The 17,868-nt window shown below is 43.8% G+C and overlaps 1 protein-coding gene and 1 long non-coding RNA gene across 2 annotated transcripts in view; one reads left to right on the plus strand and one right to left on the minus strand.

Moving 5' to 3' along the window:
* Nucleotides 1–17,868, plus strand: part of LOC116333145 (MAM domain-containing glycosylphosphatidylinositol anchor protein 2-like) — a 209,511-nt gene that overhangs the window by 14,164 nt on the left and 177,479 nt on the right. The gene's annotated exons all lie outside the window — the stretch shown is intronic.
* LOC120434919 lies at nucleotides 11,582–12,319 on the minus strand. The gene is made up of 2 exons (XR_005609430.1): nucleotides 11,850–12,319; nucleotides 11,582–11,771 (listed from the first exon to the last, which is right to left on the minus strand). It is a non-coding gene; the product is annotated as an uncharacterized LOC120434919 (long non-coding RNA).

A 17,868-nucleotide genomic window follows, 5' to 3' on the forward strand; every position in this document is an offset into this window, starting at 1 on the left:
ATCTGTACTGTATATGATGTATGAAATGTTTGAAATGACCTCAGCCTTTTCAGTACTAATATGAATCTACATAACACTTCAGCCATGTACACGTCAAGTCTGAAACATCCTCAGAAGTTCTTTTTTAAATATATTTGAAGTAATTTGTCTTACAAAAGCAGTTTCACCCCGGTTCGTATATTCGTCAGGCCTCCAGAAAGAACACCGGGACTCAGTAGTCAATTAACAATACTTTTATTAATACACACTTATTGATTATACCTTCTAGAAGGGAGATGTACAGAACCCCGGACTTTCTCTGCAGATCTCAACTCCTTTGTCTGTTACATGCAGTTTTGTATAAGTGACCCCCCTTCTAATCCCTCTACGAGGTGCCATAAAACTAAGCACTATGTTTACATGTTTGTGTGTGTGTGAGCACGTGAATGCCTACATGTGCGCGTTCCCGCATGTCTATGTGAGTGCTCGTGAGTGACTATGTGCGCATACCTGTGTGTATGTGTGTGCACGTGAGTGAGTGTGCATGTGGGTGTGGGTGCGTAAGAATTAAAGCACTGTAGGTGTGTGTGTCTCTATGTAGTGACTCCCCGGAGGTCATAAAAGCCCATCTCCGTTCCAGACCACAGTTATCAAGTTACAAATGTTGAGACCCCCACACAGGTATTCTCTGGGGAATTTCCACTCAACATTCACTCCTCTTCCTCTTACTTTCACAGTTCAACTGGGGAGGGTCCCCTAAAATCTACTCCTGAGTTCACGACACAGTCAGGCCTTTATTACATTGAGGGCAGTGTCAGTGTCTTTACAATAATTCTACATTCTATCTAACCCATTCCTAAACCCTAAAATAAGCTAAACATTCCTACATTTGCAAACAGGGGTGAGAGGTGTAGTAATACTATATCCTACTAGTATTAGCAGCTCGTAGTTAGTATTATTATACAATTTACTATTTGCTTCATTCACATGTCCTGGATGGACCCTTTATAGTGTCTTACCCAGTTCTCATGGCTGCCAAAGCTTTGTTTTGGTACTCTTCGGAAGGTTTGTAGTTTGATCCCCAGCTCTGTCATCCTTGGGCAAACTACTGAATAGGGCTGGGCTATATCATATCGTTCACGGTAATACCGGTCTAATTTTGGGCAACGATAGGAAAATGAAATGTCGCGATAGAATATGGGTAAAACGCGCATGCGCAGTGCCTATGTTTACATACGCACATGGCGGCGACGCAGAATGAGAAGAGCGAAAGTGGATCGTTAAATGAAACGGATGAACCAGAATTGGTTTGTAAAAATGCTGCAACTTCAGTGGTGTGGAACTGGTTTAGCTTTCGTCCGTCAGATACACAACAAAGCACTATTTTTGGTAGCGCATGCTAGCAGGGCGTCGTTATTACCGTGTTGTTTGGAAACTACGGCACACTTAAAATCAATCCTTTGATTTTTCTGAAAATCGACAGTGTCCCTTATAATCCCGTGTGCTTTATGTATGAATTCTGGTTGTTTACTGACCTCGAAACGATTTTATGTGGCACATGGCGCTCGAAAATCTGTCAGATGCGGGTTTGTAGCTTAGTACGACTTTGCTAAGCTACGGACCCGCACCGCTTGATGGATTGTCGGAGCATTACGGCTATCGTAGGCAGGAGCCTCGCAGAGTGATATGTACTGTGCTTCAACATAATATTACCGTGTTGTGTGTGTATAACCTCTTTTTAAGTTTTGTGGATATTATACATGGTTATGCTGATGATATGTCGGCCAATTTCCACTGGAAATGCCTTTTGGTTAAACTGTCAGTGAGGAATTTGCAGTGTTACATTTTTATATAACTGTCAGGGTCCTGGGTCTGAGCGACCCAGGATCCCTGGGCAGTCATGGACTGGTGATAGTATATGTATTTTTGGTGTTGCTGCTGCTCTTTTCGATGCTTGTAGATGTGAGTGTGTGTGTGTGTATGGGTGCAGGTGTGTCTGTACACTGGTTTACAGGCCCCTTCAGGCCTGGTGGGTGTGGCCCTGCTAGGGGACTGGCCACACCCGAAGCTACACACCTGCCGCTGATCAGGGCACGTCGGGGGAGCTACTTAGGAGAGTCTTGGAGCTCCCACCGACGCGGGATCATTCCATGAGACTCCACGAGGAGCGTGGAACACTGGAGGGCAGCAAGCACGGGGTGTGTGGACACTCGAGAGTGGAGAACACGGAGCACGGACTTTTAGAGAAGACACGACACGGGAATCACGGGGATGTATTATTGTGTGTACAGTTTTCACTGTAAATAAAGAGCACCGTTTGCATCGCAGAGTACCGCGACTGGGTCCTCCTTTCCCCACATCCCCACGGTCTGCCAGTCAGACTGTGACAGAATGATCCCGCCAGACATGGACCCAGCGGTCTCTGAGGAGAGGCTCAGGAGGGAGGTAATGGACAGAGTTTATAGACTGTGTGAGTTATGGTGGGAGAAGCCCGCGGAAGTGTTGCGTCGCGCCGTGGAGAGGCGGCTGCAGGAGACGCTTTTTAAGTTTCCCTGGCTGATGGACTCCCTCAATGCAGTCGTCCTGGATTTCCTGCTTTCAACCCTCCACCTCCACTCTCCTACTCAGGCTGCCCACCAGCCCGGCCAGCTGGGGGATTCACAGCCTGACACGCCGGCCCCGACGTCTACCCAGAAACAACGTTCGCGCCGCCGGCGTTCCTCACCGCAGCCGACTTCCCGGACATCTCAAGAGCCGGCTGTGGTGAGTAATACGGACACTTTTTCATTTCTCACCCCATCTGCTTCTTTGTTTACAGTGGATGGTGACCCCGCAGACGCTGCTGTCAGCCAGCCAACAGTACAGCTAGCGTCGTCTCATTCAGCGATCTCCACACCGCTCACCTCCTCACCATCTTTAGCAGTGCCACCTGCTACAACGCCACCCGGACCTGCCCAGCCCGAGCCGGAGAAGCTCGCGCTGCCCGAGCAGGAGCCCAGCAAGCCGGAGGAGGGCGAACTGGAGCTCAGCGAGCAGGAGCTGGAGCTCAGCGAGCAGGAGCAGGAGCTCGCGCCACCAGCTGAGAAGCCGGAGCTGCTGCCGGAGGAGCTCAGCGAGCCGGAGCCGCTGCCGGAGGAGCTCAGCGAGCAGGAGCTCGGAGAGCGGGAGGAGCCCGCGCCGCCAGCTGCGAAGCCCTGCGAGCCGGAGCAGGAGCTCGGAGAGCGGGAGGAGCCCGCGCCGCCAGCTGAGGAGCTCAGCGAGCCGGAGCAGGAGCAGCTCAGTGAGCCACCAGCTGAGGAGCCTGCGCCGCTGCTGGAGGACCTCAACGAGCCGGAGGGATCGGCGTTGCCAGCAGAGGAAATCGGGGAGCGGGAGGAGCTCGGCGGGCCTGTGGAGCCCGCGCTGCCACCGGAGGGGCTCGGAGGTCCGGAGGGACCCGCTCAGCCGGAACTGGAGGTCAGTGTGCTGGAGGGACCTCCACGTCCGGCGCACCCTCCACGCCGCCTGCGTCCGGCGCGCCCTCCACGCCATCCACGGCCAGCGTGCCCTCCACGCCATTCACGGGCAGCACGTCCGCGAACGGCACATCGTAGATCAGGTGCCACACCTCGCTGTTGCTCGCCGGAGGAGCAGCAGCGCCGCCGCCGCTGTCACTGGACCCGGGGCAAGCCACCGGAGGAGCAGCAGCGCCGCCGTCACTGGCCCCGGGGCAAGCCGCCGGAGGAGCAGCAGCGCCGCCGCCGCTGTCACTGGACCCGGGGCAGGCCACCGGAACCGTTTCGCCGCTGCTACCGGACCTGTGGCAGGCCACCGGAGCTGCAGCTCCGCCGCCACTGGATCAGTGGCAGGGCCCCAGAACCGTTTTGCTGCTGCTGCCGGACCCATGGCCGTCCGCCGGAGCTGCAACGTTGCCGCCATTGGGCTTGAGGTAGGCCTCCTGAACTCTGTTGTCGTAATGATGGGCCGCCTGTGACTGTTTTGTGGCGCTTTTTTTTGCACCGCTGCGGGATGCGCGGTCTGACTTTGGGACTGTGACCTGGGAGGGGTTGTTGATTTATTGTTTTTGCTTGTTTTGGTTCTGGCCCTCCGTCCTGGACCCCCCCATCGCCCGCCCTGGGTTGGTTGTGCTGTGATTTTTGGTTTGTGTTTTTGTTTTAGGGTCGTCGGGAGTCGACCCTTAGAGGGGGGGTACTGTCAGGGTCCTGGGTCTGAGTGACCCAGGATCCCTGGGCAGTCATGGACTGGTGATAGTATATGTATTTTTGGTGTTGCTGCTGCTCTTTTCCATGCTTGTAGATGTGAGTGTGTGTGTGTGTGTATGGGTGCAGGTGTGTCTGTACACTGGTTTACAGGCGCCTTCAGGCCTGGTGGGTGTGGCCCTGCTAGGGGACTGGCCACACCCGAAGCTACACACCTGCCGCTGATCAGGGCTCGTCGGGGGAGCTACTTAGGAGAGTCTTGGAGCTCCCACCGACGCGGGATCATTCCATGAGTCTCCACGAGGAGCGTGGAACACTGGAGGGCAGCAAGCACGGGGTGTGTGGACACTCGAGAGTGGAGAACACGGAGCACGGACTTTTAGAGAAGACACGACACGGGAATCACAGGGATGTATTATTGTGTGTACAGTTTTCACTGTAAATAAAGAGCACCGTTTGCATCGCAGAGTACCGCGACTGGGTCCTCCTTTCCCCACATCCCCACGGTCTGCCAGTCAGACCGTGACAATAACTTTAATGCACATAAAAAACAGCTGCTTGTTTAAGTGAAAATACATTGATGGGGTTTTTTGCACTAATAAAGTTGTGGAGTTGTAAAGTATTTTGTCTAGTGTCAATTATATCGTCAGTTATATCGTTATCGCAAATTTTCAAATGTATATCGTGATAAATATTTTTGGTCATATCACCCTGCTCTAATACTGAACCCTATGTACCCTCCTTTGAGTGGCGCTGTCACTTGGTGTTCACTCTCTCTATGGTAGAGCATCACCTCCTGTTCCACAGTGGTGTTTTCGTGTAGCTTATCTACGTAGCTATTTAATGAAAAACTTTTAGATATCTTCTTATTTCATAGTGTAATCTTCACATGCGTCATCCCAAACACACTCTCTGTGTACTCACTCATTAATTTATTGTCAAGTATTCACTCACTGTGTCTTTAGGGATTCGCTAGCTTAGCTTAGCTCGAAGCAGACTCACTAGCAGCATGGCCTCTTCACCCATCCTACCTGCACTTTCCTGCTCATTGTGTCAGATGTTTAGCTACTCCTCGGCCTCCTTTAGCAGTAATGATACTTGTAATAAATGTAGCATATTTGCAGCTCTGGAGGCCAGGATTACTGAATCGGAGACTCTCTGTAGCCGGGGAAGCCAAAGGTAGTGTAGGCCCCGCTAGCTGTCCCCCGGCAGACAGAGGTCGATCATCTTGTTAATAATTTTACCTCCTCACTATGTACGACTCTGGATACTGTAGCTCCTGTGAAAACTAAGGCCTCAAATCAGAAGTACCTGACTCCGTGGTATAATTCTCAAACACGTAGCCTAAAGCAGATAACTCGTAAGCTGGAGAGGAAATGGCGTGTCACAAATTTAGAGGATCATCATTTAGCCTGGAGAAATAGTTTGCTGCTTTATAAGAAAGCCCTCCGCAAAGCCAGAACATCTTACTATTTGTCACTGATTGAAGAAAATAAGAACAACCCCAGGTTTCTCTTCAGCACTGTAGCCAGGCTGACAAACAGTCAGAGCTCTACTGAGCCAACCATCCCTTTACCGTTAACTAGTAATGACTTCATGAACTTCTTCACAAATAAAATTTTTATCATTAGAGAAAAAATTACCAATAATCATCCCACAGATGTAGTATTATCTACACCTACTTTTAGTACCATCGATAATAATAAATAATAATAATACATTTTATTTGAAAGCGCCTTTCAAAACACTCAAGGCCGCTGTACACAGTAGAGTAAAAAAGCAACATAAAAGCAAAGAGTTTACACAATCATAAGACATAAACAAATTTAAAATAGCCAAATGGAGAGGTTATGTGGGATAAGCTATTTTGAACAAGTGGGTTTTGAGTTGGGACTTAAAGAGAGAGAAGGTAGAGATATTTCTTAAATCAGGAGGAAGGGAATTCCAGAGTCGAGGAGCAGAGCAGCTGAAAGCCCTGCTCCCCATGGTGACAAGACGGGGGGAGGGGACGGAGAGTGAAAGGGAAGAAGAAGATCTGAGACAACGAGATGGGGTGGTGATGTTAACCAGATCAGAGAGATATGGAGGAGAGAGATGATGAATAGCTTTAAATGCGTACAAGAGTATTTTGAAATTGATACGATACTTGACCGGGAGCCAATGAAGCTGCTGCAAAACAGGAGTGATGTGGTGGATAGAAGGGGTCCTGGTGATGATACGGGCAGCAGAATTCTGGACGCGTTGAAGCTTGTGGATTGATTTTTGAGTAAGACCAAAAAGAAGTGAATTACAATAATCAATCCGGGAAGTAACAAGGCTATGGACAAGAATGGCAGTGGCATGTGAGGTGAGAAAAGGACAGAGACGATTAATGTTGCACAATTGAAAATATGCAGACCGGGTGACATTATTAATGTGTGAACTGAAAGATAGAGTACTGTCGAAGATGACACCCAAACTTTTCACAGAGGAAGAAATGGAGACCGGCGAGTTATTGATAGTAATAGAGAAACTGTTGGTTCTGGATAATGTTGATTTAGTGCCTACTAAGAGGAGCTCAGATTTATTACTATTGAGTTTAAGAAAATTAGAAGAGAACCATGAATTTAGTTCAGCTAAGCAGAGGGTGAGGGAGGATGGGGGAAGAGCAGAATCGGGTTTAGTGGACAGATAAAGCTGGGTGTCATCGGCATAACAGTGAAAATGGATATTGTATTTACGGAAAATATGTCCAAGCGGTAGAAGGTAGATAATGAAAAGAAGGGGCCCCAGGACAGATCCCTGGGGCATGCCAGTGGTCAGAGGAAAGGGCTGAGAAGTAAAGGATTTGAGTTGAATGAACTGAGAGCGATCAGACAGGTATGATTTAAACCAGGCTAGTGGAGTATGGGAGAGACCGATGGAGGCTAGCCTACTGAGAAGAATGGAGTGAGAAATAGTGTCGAAGGCAGCGCTCAGATCAAGGAGGATAAGAATGGAAAGTAAACCGGAGTCAGCTGCCATAAGAAGATCATTGGTTATTTTTATAAGTGCTGTTTCAGTGCTATGGGAGGGGCGAAAACCTCCCAAAAAACGATGTTAAGTTAGACTCTTTTTCTCCAATTGATCTTTCTGAGTTAACTTCAATAATTAATAATAATAATAATAATAATATTACATTTTATTTGAAAGCGCCTTTCAAAACACTCAAGGTCACTGTACACAGTAGAGTAAAAAGCAACATAAAAGCAAAGAGTTTACACAATCATAAAACATAAACAAATTTAAAATAGCCGAATGGAGAGGTTATGTGGGATAAGCTATTTTGAACAAGTGGGTTTTGAGTTGGGACTTAAAGAGAGAGAAGGTAGAGATATTTCTTAAATCAGGAGGTAGGGTTGAAGGTAGTTACTTCTTTAGTGAAGGTTACAAATGATCTTCTTATGGCCTCTGACAGTGGACTCATCTCTGTAGCTTCCCTTAGGCAGTATTATCAGAAGGCACAGCATACATTTTCACTGCTATGCAGATGCCACCCAGCTCTATCTATCTATGAACCAGGGCTGCCATGATTACGTCGACTATCAAAATTGTCGACGACAAATTTAATAGTCAACACGTAGTTTAAAACCTTGTAAGATCCTGAAAGACGCAGGAATAAGTAGTAGGATTTAAGAGTGTAATAACGGACTGAAACACAAGATGGCAGCACTGCATGTACAAGGATGCCAGCAGCCGTTAAACCCCGAAGAAGAAGAAGCAGTGTCCGGTATTGTAGCTGTGTCCAAATTCAGGAACCGCATCCTTCGGAGGCTGCATTTGAAGGCCGATTACGTTACAGCGACACGGCGAAGGCTGTCCAAATGCAAATGCAGCCGACAAATGCATCCTACTTTTCCCCAGATTTGAAGGATGGGTCGGGCGTATGGCCCAACCCTATCCCAGAATTCATAGCACAGCTCAGCCAATTCCAGTTTCCAACAATGGCGGCAGCTACTTAGTTTTAATATTACTGTTATTACTATTTCTGGGTCACAAAATAAACGTTTAACATATTTTCAGGCGAGAATGTAGCTGTGTAAACTTCAAATATCTGCTCAGTTTATCAAGACATCACATTTTTGCAAAAGCGCTCCGAGGTTTTCGGAGACGTCTGTTACCCACCAGCTCGATAGCCGGGGTTCAAGGCTCACTAGAGCCGGTGAGAACACCGAACTCCCGGCAAATCATTTTCAAACCCACCACCGTCTTTCACTACTCAGGTTAAACATGATATATTAGTCACTTAGATAACTTAAACATGTTATTGTTTGGCTTTTTTTAGTGTTTTATTTGTTCCTGAGTAAATCGGTTTGGCTGAGATTAAAGTTATAGTTTTTACACAGCTGAATAAACGTCAAGCAGACAGCTGATTATCAGAAGTGTGAGATGCTCGAGAATATACTCTGGTGTCCTGTTATATTTTAGATAGCAAGGAGCAGACGGCTGAGTTTATTAAACTCCTCCGAAACAATCTGCAAATTTCATTAAAATTTAATAAACTATCATCTTGTCTTTACTTTTAGTTAGCACATACCTTAAACACTTAAAGCTGTAAGCTAATGATAGTTATATAAGAGCAGATGCTGCTGGTGCAATAAGCTGTACGTTTTACATCCAATGGATGCATGATCTGATTAGTCGACTAATCGCAAAAATAATCGGTGACTGGGGATGGGTATTGATAAGATTTTCACGATTCCGATTCCATTTTCGATTCTGTTTAACGATTCGATTCTTTGTCGATTCTCTTATCGATTCTTTTTTAAAAAAGGAGAACACTAAGGTCGATTAGCTTAGAACTTTGTTTTATATCTTCTCTTTGAACAAGATAGAAATTTAGGAGTAACATGGCCTTACAAACCCAACAGTGAGATCTTAAGAGATCCACAGCCTACGGCTCTTCAATGGGGTGTCACAGGGTCCCCAGGAAAAAAATTGTAAATGTAAAATAATAAAATAAATATTCTTCTGTAGCATTAACAAAGTATAACATAAATTATTCTGTAGCAATTACACAAGAATATCCACTAATGTCCCTGCCTACAATTAAACACATTCACTTACCGAAAATCGGGGGCATCTGCTGTGGCACATGGGTGCAAGCCTTTGACCACAAACTTAGTCGCTGCTCGGTGACATTCATCTATCCTGGCCTGAAAGGAGACGCTACCGGTAGACTGCAGCGAGAACTGCCAGCATCTGAGCCAACCAGACTCTGTCTCTCTCATCATGGTCACCTAAATGCACAGTAATGGCAGGTTTTGTAATAAGGCAGATCGCGCTAACATAATATGCACTGTTAGCTGATTATTTACCTGCTGCATTAACAGGAGAGGACGTGCAAACGTTACCGCTGCTGCTGGGTTGAGATTCACGACTTTACTCCTACACAGCACCCCGTGCTATCTTGCATAGATAGAGCGCTTTAGGTTGAAGTTGTAAAATGTTGCTTTTTTTTGAAAGTCGTGTTTATTCACGAGTGGAATTAAAAACACGACATTCATTTAAGGTCATCGCGTGTTTTGTGAGCAAATGTTTTTGCATATTCGTAGTGTTTCCTCCCTTAAATGAAATATCTACTTTGCAAGTATTGCAAGTTGCCCTGTTGTCATCCGTTCTCGTAAAGTATTTTGAGCGTTTGAGCCGCTTTGTCGCCGTGTTTTCTGCCAGGTAAATGACGCTCCGCAATGTGGTGACGTCATTCGGGGCGACTGGAATCGATAAGGGAATCGTTTGCAAAAATGGCAAACAATTCCAAGGAACTGAAACAGTGGGAACCGGTTCTCAACAAGAACCGAGTTTCAATACCCATCCCTATCGGTGACTAGTCGACTATCAAAATAATCATTTGTGGCAGCCCTACTATGAAGCAAGATAACACACACCAATGAGTTAAACTGCAGGAATGTCTTAAAGACATAAAGACCTGGATGGCCGCTAACTTTCTGCTTCTTAATTCAGATCAAACTGAGGTTATTGTACTCGGCCCTGAAAATCTTAGAAATATGGTATCTAAGCAGATTCTTACTCTGGATGGCATTACCTTGGCCTCCAGTAACACTGTGAGGAACCTTGGAGTCATTTTTGACCAGGACATGTCCTTCAATGCACATATTAAACAAATATGTAAGACTGCTTTCTTCCATTTGTGCAACATCTCTAAAATTAGAAATATCCTGTCTCAGAGTGACGCTGAAAAACTAGTTCATGCATTTATTACTTCCAGGCTGGACTACTGTAATTCATTATTATCAGGATGTCCTAAAAACTTCCTGAAAAGCCTTCAGTTAATCCGAAATGCTGCAGCAAGAGTCCTGACAGGGACTAGAAAGAGAGAGCAGATTTCTCCTGTTTTGGCTTCCCTTCATTGGCTCCCTGTTAAATCCTTCCACAGCATGTCTTTATCCTGTCTTCCTTCTCTCACCCCAACCGGTCGCAGCAGATGGCCCCGCCCCTCCCTGAGCCTGGTTCTGTCGGAGGTTTCTTCCTGTTAAAAGGGAGTTTTTCCTTCTCACTGTCGCCAAAGTGCTTGCTCATACCTTACAATATAAAGCGCCTTGAGGTGACTGCTGTTGTGATTTGATGCTGTATAGATAAAACAGAATTCTGCACCCCTTCATACAGCCTTGCTTGTTTCCATGCATACATGAGTTTTTTGAAAGAGGCTCTGTAGATGTGCACTCAGTGTATGAGTGCAAGGTGAGAGTAAAAACGTGCTACATAAGTTACAGCCCATTTACCATGAACTGAACTAGGAGAGAGTAGGACACAGAGACAGCTAACCTTATGAACTTGAGAGTGTAGTCAGCCAATAAAATGAGCAGCTGCCCTTTCAGTAAGAAGAACCTTTCCAAAGACATGCTTGTCAGGTTAACTGCTGATTCTAAAGGGTCCGTTTGTGTGACAGTAAATGGTTATTGGTCTGTCCGTGTTAGCCTGATAGAAAAAGTTGATGAGAGGATGTGCCACCATGAGAGAGCTGAACTGGAGACGCTACTTCTGTGCATCACACTGCTATCAAAGAGTCATGTCTGCATAGCACTGTATGAATGAAACTGCCAGTGGGCCGTTGGAACGACGTGTAACGTGTTGTTGTAAATGTGTTGTTTTATGTGAAAGTAAGAATCTCCGATGAGTTTGTAAGTTGTAAAGCAGATAAAATAAAGAGTAAAATTTGATTTTTTTTCCTGTAACTGACACACTGTAATGAAACAGCTGTTTCCTAACATGCAGTATTGAACCCCGATCCTTTTTCCCCATGACAGAACAGAGAAAACCGACTCATAGTGTGTTAAAATATTGATATTTCTTTTTATTGTCACGGGCTGCAATGGCAGACCGTGGAGTGGCAGTGAAAGTAGGGCCCAAACACGAGACTCTAGTGAAGGACAGTGGATTTATTTACAGGGGGTGGAAAACACACAACTATATACAAAATCCAGGCACTGTGGTCCCGTGGCGATTCTCCCTGAATTCCACACAGTGCAGATGTCCGTGAAAAGTGAAGAGTGGCGACTCCAAAAAACTCCTATTCCCACACCGTGACCTCAAAGCACACTCCGCTCCAGATTCCTGGTAACACAAACACATTAAGGTTAGCAGGAAATCTATTAACTCGGAGGTTATACCAAAGTCCACGGCTGTACTGACGAGTTCTGACTCAAGGATCCAGCGTTGGCCTCAGCTCAGCTACAGTCTTAAATGCCGCTCCCTCGACGAGCGTAATCTACTGCAGCTGGCAGAGGACGACGAGCGGCAGGTGTGGCTGTCTCTGGAGCAGAAACACTTCCGGGTTCGCAGTCTCCTCAGCGAACCAAAACCTCCGGAAGCTCACACGGAGAAACATGGAGAAAAAGGAGAGCAAACCAAACACCACACGGAAAATATAAACATAAACATACACTAAACATACATGAGCCCTGGGTCCCTAGACCCAGGCCATGACATTTATTCAATCATCTTCCGGAAGAGAGAGACCCCTGCACAGCTCAAACGCCAGTTGAAAGAGCTCTAACATTAGAATCATAAGCTGTGTCTCATATAGGTGTTATTTTGGTACTTTACACGTCACACAGTCTCAAACATTGCTTATATGGAAAGTTCCTCTTTTCTGTGTCTTATCTATTAATATGCCTGTGCACTAAAACTTCCTGTTTTTCAGTCCAGCTGAGCACTTAGTTTGTGAGTCAAAGGTGGCCTTGCTCTACAAGCCTTCATTATTAAAGTACATAAAACAATATAATAGGAAAATAAGGATACTAAGGATATTGATTTCATGACAGTTCTCCCCCTTTTTGTGTTTTGTAAGAAACACAACATAATTCCTAATTTATCACATTAAGTTTACAATCCAATTCAATTTTATTTATATAGCGCCAAATCACAACAAAAGTCACCTCAAGGCGCTTAATAGATACAGAGAAAAACCCAACAATCATATGACCCCCTATGAGCAAGCACTTTGGCGACAATGGGAAGGAAAATCTCCCTTTTAACAGGAAGAAACCTCCGGCAGAACCAGGCTCAGGGAGGGGCGGGGCCATCTGCTGCGACCAGTTGGGGTGAGATAACAGAGACTTTCAGGAGAGAGACCTAATATTTACTAATCCACATTTCACTGTTTTACTCCTTGGTTCAGATTTGGATTCTGTATTGTTCTCTCTTTGTGATTGATTATGTTTAAGTTGTTTATTGCTGGCTTTTAGTTTGTTTTTGTCTGTTTGGGAGCTGACACAGTCTCTATGGATAAGGGTTTTTTGGCGGGGTAGCATCAGGAGAGAAGCTCCAGAGAGGCGTGTTCCATGTTAAAAGCTAAAATATAACAAAAGAGATTATGCTAAACAAACAAAACCTTTCAATTGCCCAACCCTATCTGTCCCCTCAACGGGTTGTATGTTTTCAATGTTTCCTTATTATTTTGTCATAAAAATAAATCAAACAAATAAATCAAGCTGTGTGACAGCACCTTGCGTTTACGCCGGGCTGTGAGCTTCCTACACCCCCTTTTCAACTAGAATCCCAGTTTAAAACTATTCCTCACTTCCCTCAGTGCACACTGTAAAGTGTAAAAGATACAATTAGCTTTTTCCTGGTAAAAGGTCCTACTTTATTTTCTCAACCTTTGGAAACATCCTCTATAAAGTTAACCCGTTTCATCTTTAGAACTTAGGCCTGGTTTCTTCGCCCCCTTTAACGGGTAGCGCACTGTGTTTGGGCAATTTACATAACATAAAAATCCTGCAGCTATTCCTAAAGTCCCTCTCATTACTTTTATGCTCCCATTATAACCTGTGTCTAACAAGCTTTTGATCTTCTTTGCAATGTAAACAACTAGGTGTCTCTGTGCTCTGTTCTTCTCCTTTCTCTGGTTGGTTCCGTTCAGTCTCGGGCTTCCAGGATTCTCGCCACCCCTGTGGTCGCTGTGGTCCTGAAATCTTCTCCTGTAAAGGATAGGAAACAAAACGCCTCTCTCTGCTACACCTCACTAATCTACTGTGTTCATCTAATGTTCCTTTAATCATTCAAAGTTGTTTCACCATATCACGTTCTGGGCTCTGTCCTTTATATTAACTTTACTTAATCTCAATGCTCTTCATGTGTGTGAGCAACACTTTTAGTTTTATTAAACACGCCCAAGGTAAGATATAAACCATCACCATCTGAGCATAAAAACAGACAGATCTTCTCCGAACAGCTCAATTCAGAATGGTTTCATTCATCGGGGTTACGCCCCTTCATGCGTCACAAATGAACATGATATGCATCAGTTACAGTAAATGGTCAATCTTAAACCCCTAAAATTAGACAGAGAGGTTCCTCTTTCTGTCACACCTTCCATACAAGGCAATAAGTTTCAAGCCTACATGGTCCCTGAGGCGGATGCTCTTCTTTAACTAATCTCCTGTCATCTGTTACCAAGTAGACTAAAATGCAGTTAGAAGCTAAATGAGTTTCAGGCCTTTGGCCTGGCAGGTTTATGGATTCTATGTGTTTGTAAGCGTGTATGTGGTTTGTCCTTCTATGCTCCAAGTCACTTACACAACAGATTGTCTGGACATCGCGCCAAACAAAGCTTAAAACCTTCAATAGACTGGGCATCAACTCCTTCATGAGCACAATCGCAATGTGTATAAAAATCATTTCTACGTATATAATCTTCAATGTTATTCATTTGGGTAAGCAACACTTTTAACACCCTCTTAAGAAGCTCTCTCCTTCTGTCATCTGATCATCTCAAGCACGTCCTGTACAAAACTTACTTCCTCTTTTCAAGCCCACATACAAGCTCTACCACCTTTGCCCTATATGGCTGTCTCGACATGTTTCCTATCAACTTATTCATTGCATGTCTATCTTTACAACTTCTGCATCACCAGTTCCTACACAAAGACAAAGCAAACTGTGTTTCACCTCTACCCTAGAAATAAATCTATGTAATATCTGTATGTGTAAGCCTGCATTATAACCACTTATTCTAGAAATCAGAAAGAAATAAAACCTTTTCTACTCCTAAAATCTTCACTAGTTTTTCCCCAAAGCATATCTTTTATTCAAAGTGTCCCGCAGTTTCCCTTTAAGTTTGGTATACAGCTTCTTATGAACACCGGCATTTTATCTTCTACACAGGATTCAGTTCATTTTAATCCTTTAACTTAAACATGAAAATAACTATTTCTGCCTCAGTTTTACCATATCTCAATTATCAAAAACCCCCAAAGTCATAAAATGATCCTAAAACCCATTTCAAATTAAACCTTAAATCCCCCCTTTTTGACACATCTTATGTGTCAAACTCACAATGCTTCACCCGAGCTTAGGAAATTAAAAGAAAAAGGTTAGTCATATCATTTATGTAAACCTTCAGTCTCCCCTCTGTTCTCTCTCCACCTCCTGCTCCGGCCAAAAGCAAAGTGTAACACTTCTGGAGTCGTTACAGTATACTAGGACCAGTTAGGTTCGGCTACTAGAGTAGTAATGAGTGTAGTGTGTGATAAAGACCACAGACCAGAAAATACGTTTAAATTGCCGGCTTGTTATTTTGAAAAGACAGAGAAAAGACAGTTATAGACACATTACATAAAACATTCAAATTCACATTTAAGGAAAACAAGATATTTTCTTTCCCCTTTTTAGTTCAGTAATTTCTGTTAATTTATCCTATTTATTTCAAAACCTTTTATTTGGCTTTAAAAGGATGTTATTTTCAACCTAGGTTATTGTTTATTCATTTCAAGTTCCAAGTTCAAGTTTAACTTTTGATCTATTTGCATTAACACTGTGTTATTTTAAATCAAGCTTAGTTCTTTTAAGCCCAAGATTTAATCTAATCTTGGTCTAAGTTCACCTTTAAATTTCAACCATTCCTTATTTTGTTTTAACCCAACAAAATTATTTACATTTCCATTAACACCATTACAGCATTAAAATTGGTTGCCCAAAATAAATTACAAAAACATGTAAAAACTGAAAACAATTCAGCAAAAGGCTGAACAAATCCCTTAAACAAACAAATAAACAAAAGAAAATTGTCTCTGTGTCCTTTAACTATAAATCCTGGAATTGCTCTGAATGATTATCCAGTGCTTTGAAAGTCCACTGTTCTTTTGCAGAGGTGTATGGATTAATCCTACCAGTTTTTTAGTGAAAGAGTTCAACATCCAGCAGGGGGCATTTTTCCTTTTCCTGCTCGGTACAGTTCAATGGGTCCGTGGGTGGCTCGCCATCTTGTTTTCTCGCTCAGCGGATCAAACTCCGATTCTAGCTCGGCATTTCCCGATCCAAACCTTAATGGCCTACCATAACAACAAAGCAATATGCATAAACATTTGAAAATAACACACGGGTAGCCCTTAAATAACAGTAAAAGTCCGTTTTTCCCAGCTTATTCAGTCTTAAATGAGGTGACGCCAATATGGCGCGCTGAAACACCGTCAAAGGCCTCTGAACTGCAGCCTGTGTGTCGGTTAAACACCAATCCACCGTTTTTTAACATAAAACAACATAAATCTGCTACCTTGACTTTCCATTTGCATGAAATGAGCAATATAATACAACAAAACATTTCTTGCATGAAATAAAATACAATTTCTGAACTCACCAAGTCCCGTTCGGTTACGTTCACAACGTTACAAAGGCAAGGACAGGTCGGAAAAACAAAAATATATTCTCCAGAGTACAAAAATGACTTTATGTAAACTTCTGGCTTGTTTTTTAATATTTTTTTACTCGTTTAGACAGCAGCTCCGCAAGGACTATCTGCATTTCTCCCTCTCCAGCATCAAAAAGAAGGAACAACCCGATTGGGTGTGGCTGATCACAGGAGTCACGCTGCAGCGTACCCTTTCACAATAAGAGTCTGAACACATTTTTTAGCCATTTTACCTTAATTAACATAAAAAGACCATGAATTAGCAAGTTTTTAAACCTTTTAACATGTTTTTAAACACAAATGAAATCTTATACCATGGATTATATCATTGCTGATGTTTTTAATGAATTTTCTAACCATTATGATCTATTTATTGACTATTTATCACCGGTAATATATTTCTTATGACTGTTTTTACTAACAGGCTTTTGTTTATTGACAACTATGTTAACCAGGGTTACACCAGCATCCCCTTTCTCTTCCTGGCATGGTAAATTGTTTGTCCACATTTATTCATCCTAACCTTGGTCCAGTCACACACATTCACTCACACACATTCACACCAGATATTGCTGATAGTGGAGAGCCCCGCGCAAATAATCAGATTCTCCACCCCATTATTTTGGTACTTTACACGTCACACAGTCTCAAACATTGCTTATATGGAAAGTTCCTCTTTTCTGTGTCTTATCTATTAATATGCCTGTGCACTAAAACTTCCTGTTTTTCAGTCTGGCTGAGCACTTAGTTTGTGAGTCAAAGGTGGCCTTGCTCTACAAGCCTTCATTATTAAAGTACATAAAACAATATAATAGGAAAATAAGGATACTAAGGATATTGATTTCATGACAGCAGCTAAATTGGAAAGTTTGAAAATTCAACTGGTTAATGGAATTTTTCAAACTAATGGCTCCAGATGTGCCAATGTGTGAAAGCTTGTTATCTGCTGCACTACAGATAAACATAGCTTTTAAACACGTTTTAATTTTGATGTGTTTTTGTGGTCGTGCGCTCAATCAATGTGTGTGTTTGTGCTTCATGCAGCAGAAACACATCAAAGATTGTCAGGCTTTGCTCGCTGCTCCTTCAGGCTTCACTATCAAAGATATAATTAAGCTAAAGAACACCTACAAGCACTTTATTATCTCCACATTTTCTTTTATCTGGGCTGCTGCCTGGATTCCTGCAGTTTGTTGTCGAGGATGAAGAGCAGCGAGTCGGCTAGTGTTCAGCTATAATCCTGAAGTTTGGGATAATCCAGGTCCTCCGGGGCCGAGGGGAGGGAGGCAGGGAGGAGACCCAGATTACTCTATGGTGACAAAACTCCACAGAAGTCAGGAGATGTTTTGGCTCATTTGAGTGTCTGTGACATTATGATGAAGAGAACAACAGGAGAGACTGAAACAGACCTCTGAAGATCTGCTGATCTGTTCTTATGCCGGAAATATTCCTTTTATGTCTTTCCTTATTTTCCATCATGTACTGTTTCAGTTTGCCAAGTGTGAGCCAACAGTTTAGGCT

The sequence above is a fragment of the Oreochromis aureus genome, linkage group 19 (assembly GCF_013358895.1).
Source record: "Oreochromis aureus strain Israel breed Guangdong linkage group 19, ZZ_aureus, whole genome shotgun sequence".
Taxonomy (NCBI): Eukaryota; Metazoa; Chordata; class Actinopteri; order Cichliformes; family Cichlidae; genus Oreochromis; species Oreochromis aureus.